This window comes from Pinus tabuliformis, chromosome 2_2 (genome assembly GCF_031772625.1).
Source record: "Pinus tabuliformis cultivar Carrire ecotype Pingquan chromosome 2_2, CPIR1, whole genome shotgun sequence".
Classification (NCBI taxonomy): Eukaryota; Viridiplantae; Streptophyta; class Pinopsida; order Pinales; family Pinaceae; genus Pinus; species Pinus tabuliformis.
The window spans coordinates 856265682-856275171 of record NC_142300.1 but is presented as its reverse complement, the minus strand read 5'-3'; the positions used below and the strand labels follow the sequence as shown (position 1 = coordinate 856275171).

At 38.6% G+C, this 9490-nt stretch overlaps 1 pseudogene; it reads left to right on the top strand.

Annotated features, from left to right (window-relative positions):
- The first annotated feature begins 376 nt into the window (after positions 1-376).
- Positions 377-1150, top strand: LOC149195667 (putative inactive receptor kinase At1g27190 pseudogene; annotated as a pseudogene).
- Positions 1151-9490: the final 8340 nt, after the last annotated feature.

The window sequence follows — 9490 nt, the reverse complement described above, 5'->3', positions numbered from 1 at the left end:
CCATTTGTTGAGATTAGGCAGGTACAGGATTGTGTTTGAAACGACAGGAGAGCACTGATTAAGCCATGACGATTTTTGGGTGTTTGGGCTTGCTACGGCTCATGCTACTCATTCTCCAACTCATATGCCTCAGTTCGTCCGAGACCATTTCTCCAGGAAACGATGTACAGTGTCTTCAGACTACTTACAAGGAATTGAAGCACCCTCAAGGGAACCTCCGCACCTGGAACTTCCAGAACACTAACAATGGGTTTATTTGCAATTTTCTGGGAATTACTTGTTGGCATGATGATGATAACAAAGTGAAGTCAATTTCGCTTGAAGAGTTGGGGTTCAAGGTGAGTTTCCATCTGGAGTACAGAACTGCAAGAGTATGATGAGCTTGGATCTCTCTCAAAACAGTCTTACGGGTACCATTCCCAAGGAGCTCTGCCAATGGCTTCCTTTTCTGGTAACCATTGATCTCTCCCAGAACAAGTTTATGGAACCTATTCCTGCTGAGGTTCATAATTGCACATACCTCAATATCCTCCGCCTGAATGGAAATCAACTTACAGGGGAAATTCCCTGGCAATTGACACGGATCGACCGTCTCAAGGACTTCAATGTAGCAAACAACAAGCTTACTGGAAATATACCTTCATTCACTCACAACTTTTCTGCCTCTAATTTTCAGGGTAACCCTGGGCTATGTGGGCCTCCACTTTCAAAGACGTGCACAGCACCGAACAATCCCATGGTTGTTGCGGCTTTTCTTCTATTTGGCATAGTGTTAATTGTCTGGATTTTACTTGGTCTTCATTGGATGATTTCTGAAGCAAAAAGCAGAAGATCTGTCAAAATCCCACCGCCAAGTACCAATGAGCCCAACGATTGGCAGAAATATGTCCGAGCTCGGAGATCTGTTAAAGTTTTCTCATTCGAGATGCCCATCAGGAAGATGAGATTGGCTGATCTTGTGGCGGTCACTGGCAACTTCAGCGAAGACAATATCGTTTTGCAGGGAAGGAAAGGTATAATCTACAAAGGCAAACTGCCAAATCAATCTTTGCTGGCAGTAAAAAGACTCCGGCCATGTTCAGCACAGACTGAAAAAGATTTCAAGTGCGAGATGAATGCATTGGCCCACATGGGTGTTGATCAACATTAATAATTTCAACACTGCCTCTGCAAATGGGGCATATGGAGCGCTGGGAGAGCCAAACATCTGCACAGGGAACATGGAAACAATGGCTACATTTTGGTAACACAAGGCATTTATCACCATCCTTGAATTGATCAAGACAAACCATGCATTCAAGATCGATGTTGATGCAAAAATTTTCGACATCATTCTTCTTATCATTGTTGCTCTGTTCGGCGTTGGTGGTGCAAAAGGAAATAGGCAATTTCTGGAAATCAGACTCAGAAAGACCAGATCTTAGGGTGAACGGCGAGGGCGAAAATTCATGAACCGTTTCAGTTTCATGAACCGTTTTAATTTTTTATCAACGATCAAGTTTTGTTTGATCGTCTAACACCACAAATCTACGGTGAATAATAGGACACCGCGACGGCTAGGGTAATTCATTTCAAATGGAGACGCCTTACAGCGTAATTATCAATAAAAGAATGTATAAAATTTATTTAATTATTTTTTAATTATATATATATATATATATATATATATATATATATATATATATATATATATATATATATATATAATTTTATTTACAATTATTATATTATATTATATTATATTATGATAAATGTTGAATTTCTAGAAAATCCGTTTATGAACATAAACGGAAAGCACGCCTTACGGCGTAATTATCAATAAAAGAATGTATAAAATTTATTTAATTATTTTTTAATTATATATATATATATATAATTTTATTTACAATTATTATATTAAATTATATTATATTATGATAAATGTTGAATTTCTAGAAAATCCGTTTATGAACATAAACGGAAGGCGCTCCTTACCTTGGGAAAAACAAATTCATGATAAAAAAAAGAAACAACTGAAATGTGCACCTTGAATTAATTAATTACTTTATGTAGATCCCCTCAAAATGAATTTGTAAGTTTCATAATAAGGTAAAACCGTACACGACCGCTTAACAAGTCTGCAACTGTGCACGTCGATTTAGAGATCTGGATTGTGTAGCAATTACAACAACCATTCCGTTAAAATATAATTCCCTTATTTTTGAGATATTGGGTAAGGAAATAATACCAAGAACCATATAATAATATGTTCAGGCTTACACAACTACGGTACTGGAAGATTAAAGTTATTTCTTAAGATTACAATTTTAAAATAAATTCGCTTATCAAATTGGATGGTTTTTATACATTTTCAAAAGAGGATCTCCACAATTTTGTAATTTTTTGAATTATACTTAATGTAACAAAACATTTACCCTCCAAGTTCCATCCCTGCTGCCCAGCCTTCTAACTTCGAAACAAGAAACACCAATTAATTGATTACGTAATTCTTTGAACCTTGAAAGCTGCTCTGCAATCTCAACTGCTAGATCACAATTGCAAACAGTGGATTGAATCGTAGCCTGTAGGTTGATAGCAACAGTTAATACTTTTTATTTAGAAAAAAGAATATCACAATGACAAATAGCGGATTGAATCGTAGGATGGCAGCAAGGGTTAATAGCTTTTATTTAAAAAAAAAAATGGAGAGGAGTACATTTCTTTTCGGAGATAAAAAACAACAAGCGTTATACTAAAAATATATGCTGCTACATTTTCCAGAAATCCACAGATCTGCCTCGATGTCTGATAGGGATAAAAAATAAATCACAGAAACACCTGTAAAAAAATGGAGAGGAGTACATTTCTTTTCGGAGATAAAAAACAACAAGCGTTATACTAAAAATATATGCTGTTACATTTTCCAGAAATCCACAGATCTGCCTCGATGTCTGATAGGGATAAAAAATAAATCACAGAAACACCTGTAGCGAAAAAAACAGAGCAATCCCTCTGCGAGAGTGGGGAGATCTCCAAACAGCTCGAAATAAGCCTGCGGACGAATCACAGGGATCGGAGATAAGGTCCAGCAACGCCTCCCAGGAAAATTGATCAAGGGAACATCATGCAAAGGGGAAAGCCCCTGAACCTATTATAGCACCCTCTCCAGGCACTCAAAATGTATCAGCCCAGGCAGAGCAGAAACTCCACGATTAGAGAGCCAATTATATGGGGTATTCTGTTCCCGATATACATAGTTGAAAGAAACAAAGTGGAAACAATCCTTCATGCAGGGGATCTGAGAATCACCAAACAGCGCACTCAGGGAGAACTTCCCCATCGCCCAATCAATAATCACCTTCGAATCACTTGAGACGACAATCTCATCCACTGCGAGCCACGAGGCACATCTGAGGGCGAAAACTCATGAACCGTTTCAGTTTCATGAACCGTTTTAATTTTTGATCAACGATCAAGTTTTGTTTCATCGTCTAACACCACAAATCTACGGTGAATAATAGGACACCGCGACGGCTAGGGTAATTCATTTCAAATGGAGACGCCTTACGGCGTAATTATTGTTTAAAATATAATTACAAATTTAAATATGAGTTTATAGTTTTGTTTAATTTTTACGGCTAACTTAAATGTATAATTATACGTCGTATAGCTTTTTAAAACATAATCTTCAATTATATTTTTTAAATTTTTTTATTTTTTAATATCATCAATATATATTTAAAAATATAAGCATATGATTATAATGATATTAATTAAAATTAAATATAATTTAATAAAATGTATTTGTGTTTGATTTATATTATAAGGTAAGGTAGGTTATTACATTTTAGAATAATTTTTTCTAAGGAAAAATTGTAATTTTCATTAATGAGTTGAAAATTACATGTTGTAGATGCTTGTAAGCATATGCTATAAGGGTGGCCATGCTATTGTCTGAGTGATGCTATTAGTAAAAAAAACTATCCTAGGTTGGGAGACTATTAAAAATTACATATGATATGTCTCTCAATATGTACATAAATAACAGAGAAAAATTATAATTACAATCATAAGTCATGAAAAACATATAATCAAGGTCTCTCGGCCCCATTCTATTGTTGGTCTTCATATGGTCGATGCTAATATCTATAGTATTCCTGCTTTGTCTGCTCCAGGATCATCTAGAGACCCCGTGGCTGGTGCGTGGCTTCCTTAGATAATCCGTTAGAAACCTAATTGTGTTCCCTGTATATATGATGACAAGAGATATAATCAAATTGTGATTTCAGAAGCATAGTCTCATCCAAAATGTTCTGAAGTGTGTGCAGGTGACATGCAGATTGTTGGTTAAACAAATTTATGATAAATTTGGAATCGTCAAAAATATGTATGTGACGACATCCCTTCTCAAGTGAAAAATATAATAAATGGCAGAGTGTAATGAGTTCAACAAAATTATTAGTTTTGTCCCCCAGTCCCATTTGTATCTTATAGGAATGATTCTCAGTGATATGAAGTAATACACCCCCCCCACAGCCATGTAGCTATGCAGAACCATCAAAATATGCCCATGGAATATGCATGTCAATAATCTCAGCAATTATATTGCGGATTGTATGAGGGTGGTCTTCCTCTAGAATGTTGTGATAAATGGAGATGAGATGTGTTGCAAGAGGCCAGCGTGGGGTGACACTAGAAAAGACAAGTTTATTTCTTTGTAGCCAGATACTCCTACAAATCAGGTGGGGCAGATTCCTAATCCTAGGAGTGTGTGTTGCAAACCACCACGATTTCCATGCTTCCAAAATATTAGCTCCTTGCCATCTATAGTGAAGTTGTAGACTTGTAAGTACATCATGCCAAAATGTTATAGTAATAGGGCATGAAAGAAATAAATGATTGATAGATTCTTATGCCTATTTGTAGAGTCTACACCAGGTTGGTCCATGATATGATCGTTTTTGTAGGTTGCCCCCTGTGGATGCTTTGTTGCGGAGTATGCACCACATAAATAGTTTAGCTCTGGGAGGCACCTTCAATTTCCAGAGTGCACACCACCACCAATCAGATACAGGGGGTTTGTGATCAGAGTAGATAATTAGGTAACCATGATTTGGGGAATAAGCACCATTCTATGAGGGTGCCCAAATGAGCTCATCCTCTCCCTTGGTGATCTGGGCATGAGATTCAGTAAGAGCATTAATATAGGTCTGCCAATCAATAAGCTAGTTGGGAGGGATACCCAAATGGTATGCCGATTTCCAGGCTTAAAAAGATAGTAGAATTGTCTTAATCAGCTATATGGGAAAGTCTAGTGATACCTGCATACAAGAGAAAGTGTAGGAACTCTTGTGGGAGCTAAAAAGTGTTCCCGCATCTAAACCAGGGATCCAATCCAATATGAACTAGGTTGTCGTTTCCAATCCTCTAGGTTAATCCATCTCAAATGAATTCTAGTGAGTTAAGTACCCCTCTCCAAATCATGGATATATTTGTTTTGATTCAATTTGGTTTCCTAATCCAATCAATAGTATGGAGTGGGGAGATGTACTTTTGAGTGACCACCTCAGACCATAGATTCCTGGAGGTAAGAACATTCCATCCCATTTTGGCTGCTAAATATTTTGCGAAGGCATCTAAAATTTTCATGCCTCATCCGCCCCATTTCTTTGGAAGTGAAATTTTAACCCATCTGACCCACGCATATGTGTGGCCCTCTTGTTTTCCTTTCCACAAGAATATGCAACACAATTGTTGTTTTATGTGAAGTATGCCCCTTGGAATCCAAGCCAGAGACATCCAATACACCAGAGTAGCTTCCAATACAGATTTGATGAAAATGAGTTGTCATGTCCTGGAAATCCATCTGTGATGCTAGATATGCAGACACCTTTCAATTTTTTCCATAAGCCAAACCCAATTAGTTATCTTATACTTTATAGGCTTGAGTCTAAATCCTAGATATTTAATCCCATCATCGAAGGGGAGGATAGTATAAGGAAATCTATGTTGTGCTGTGTGAATTTCATTCAAAGAGAAACCAACAGTTGTCAGAATTGATTTAAGTTGATTGCATTCCATACTTGTGGTGAAGCAAAAATATCTAAGGATAGTGGAAAAAGTTGTAGTGTCTCTAATCGATCCATTGAGAAATATGAGAACATCATCGACAAAGAGGAGGTGAGTAAGGATGCAATATACCCAGTCCCTTTTCCTCATATATGTACCGACTCATTCCTTCCTTGGCCATCAAGAACAGAAGTGGTGAGAGTGGACAACCTTGTCTGAGGCCTCGTTCAACATGAAAGAAAGGTGAGGCAGATCCATTGATAAGTACATTGTATGAAACATTGGTAATACAACACATAATCCATTGTATGAAGCATAAAGGAAAGCCCAAATGAGTCAATAGCATTCAGGTAAATCCAATTGGTGTGATCAAATGCCTTTTCCAAATCGATCTTGAGTATCATACCTTTTAGCCTCTTGATCTTGATGGAGTGAAGGACCTCCTATGTAGTACCAACTACTTTGTGAATCTGTCGATGGTTAAGGAAAGCAAACTATTATGGAGATATATGCTTAGATAAGATAGGTTTAAGGTGATTGGCAATAATCTTAGCAATGATCTTATATATACAATTGCAGAGAGAGATGGGTCGGAAGTCATTGAAGGTCTGTGGGGCATCAGATTTGGGTATGAGAGCAATGAAAGTAGAATTAAATGCATCATACATTCGACCACTAACGCGACATTCTTCTATAACCTGGAGAAGATCATTACCCAAAACTTTAAAAAAGGCGAGGTAAAATTCTATCGGCCATCCATCCAGTCCAGGGCTCTTGTCTTTCTTGAACCATTTGAGAGTGCCTTCCAATTCTCCTAGAGTTACAGGCTGAACAAGTTCCTCTGCTTCTTCATGATTTACAAATCTAGGGAACATCCCTGCCACCTTGATGATCTCAATAAGGGTAGCTTCCTGTGGAGCTTTGAATAGCCGACTAAAATGTGAGGTATTGAGGGTGGCTAGTTGGTTGAATGTCTTTACCCAGTGGCCAATATCATCCTTGAAGTGCCCAATGGTATTAATGTCCCATCGACCATTTACAAACTGATGATAGAACTTTTAATTTTCATCCCAAGACTGAAGCCAAATAGCTCGACTCTGGAGTCTCCAGGTTTCCTCTTTGTCCTTTAGTATTATGTTCCAGTCTGCTTCAAGTTTAATAAGTCGATCTTTAGCTTCAGAGGTTTCAAAACCACGACCATCCTTATCAACTAGATTTGCAAGTTCAACTTTGATATCTTTTAGGAGATGGTCATCCCTTGCTCTTTTTTCTCTGGCCCATTCAATAGTTTTGTGTTTAATATATAGCAAGTTTTTAGCAAAAGATTCAGTATGTGTCTGTCCTGGAGTAGGGGGATGAGATTTCCAATAATCAGTAACCATGTTAGTGTACCCCTCATCCTTGAGCCAGGGTGAGTTGAACTTATAAGGAGCTTTAGGCTTGCGATCAGCACTAGAAAATTCAAGGTATATAGGGGAGTGATTAGATAAGCCACTTGAACCCACCCATTGCATGTACAAAGATAAATGGCCCAGAAGGGCTTATTTAACAAGGAACCGGTCCAACCTTCTAGCAAGCATAGCCTCTCTAGTCCACAAATTTCACCAGGTAGGTTGGAGCTGAACCATGGGAATATCAATAAGGTGATGGTCCTCCAACAGTGAATTGATATGATCAGATAGAGGATCAATCTAAGCAATGTGTCCCCAAGATTCCACATGGCCAATAGAGAAATTAAGATCTCCTCCAAGGATGATGTTGTCATATTGCATGTATGAATAATTGAGTAGGTTTTCCCAAAAAGAATCCTGATTAATGCTGGGACCATAGACATTAATCAATCTCAATTCCTTCCCAATATCAATGGTAAATATGTCAGCCCCAATGATACCTCCCCCCTACCCCCCCCCCCCCACAAATATTGATCATCTTTACAGTCTAAGGATTATAACCTAATGCAATGCCTCCAGATCGTCCTCGGACATCAAGTGCATGAAAGTGCTAATTGGGTACAAGTAATTCAAGGGTGGGGATGATCTAGTCACTAAGTGCAAGAGTTTCCTGTAAGTAAATGATGTCCACCTTCTCAAGTTCAAGAAGTCTTTTAAAGGCTGGTTTTTTTGCAAGGCTAGCCATCCCATGATAATTGAAATATAACCACTTCATGGAGAACCAAGGGGGAAAGGTCAATGCTCTAAGGACCCTGTCAATGGGTAATTTTTGGTCATGCACTACATCCAATCCATCTTGGATGATAGCCTTGGAAATATTGGAGTGTCTTCCCCAGGAGGTTTTGGTGGACATGGAGGAGGTGACAATACCGATGACACAACAATCTCTAGATGAGGACTTGGCTAATGAACGAAGGAGGTAAGGATGACTCTGATGAGAATAATTAAAAGGCTCAGATGAGGGAATAAAGAGTGGGACATTAAGGATAGAAGGAGGAGTAATGGAGAAAGTGGGGGGAGAGGATACTGGGGGGCATGTAATAGAAGGGTGGTCAAAAGCAGGTGCAGAGATGCAATGTGAAATGGATGCACTGAGATGAGATACAAATATAGATGCAGTAAAAAGAGGAAGAGTAGAGGAATAAATACTCGCATTGTTGACAGCAGTAGTCACACGAGATCAGGTAATGTGGGGAGAGGATGGACAAATAACTTCCTTGCATGGTCTTGCATCTGCGAGGTGATCTTCGTTGGGCACCCAACATCCTTTGCATGTCTCTTGCTCAGTGAACTAGTTGGAATATCCACTACAATGTGTTATGGCTGAGATACTGAAGTAGAAATGGAAGCAAGCAAAGGGAAATCCTTGTACAGGTGCCCAATTTTATGGCACCAACGACATTTGTAGGGTACCCCCTCATAATCTAGTATCTAGATGCGACATGTGTTCCTCCATTGAATCTGCAAATTTTCCTCTAAACCTTCTCGTGTATCCAAGTGCACCAGGATGCGAGCCATTTCCATATTATTGGTGATGATGTATGATTTATCATAGTCTAGGAAGGTCCCCAGGGCATTACCAATTCTCTTAAAGACATCCTCGGACCAAAAATGAAGCGGAAGTCTTGGCAGTCGAACCCAGATTGGACTAGCCCCCAGATGCTCGCGCTCCAGGTCAAATAGAGGACTCCATATATTGAGCAATATTGGTGCAAGCTCAATGTGCCAATACTTTGATAGGACCCAAGGTATGAATTCAGGTCGCTAAAAGCATAGGGAGAACTAGCCACAGGATAACGTGACCACTGAAGGAAGTTCATCAAGCACCTGGACCCAAATTTCCAAAATCCATTGTCTCAATTGAGCAACAATATAAGATCTCCTTCGGACCCGATCGACCAGTACCCTATCAACAATTTTGAGCACATCACCCATATGTAAGTCTTCACCAAAAGTTAGTGAAATCTTCCTACTCCCAACTTTAATGCCTT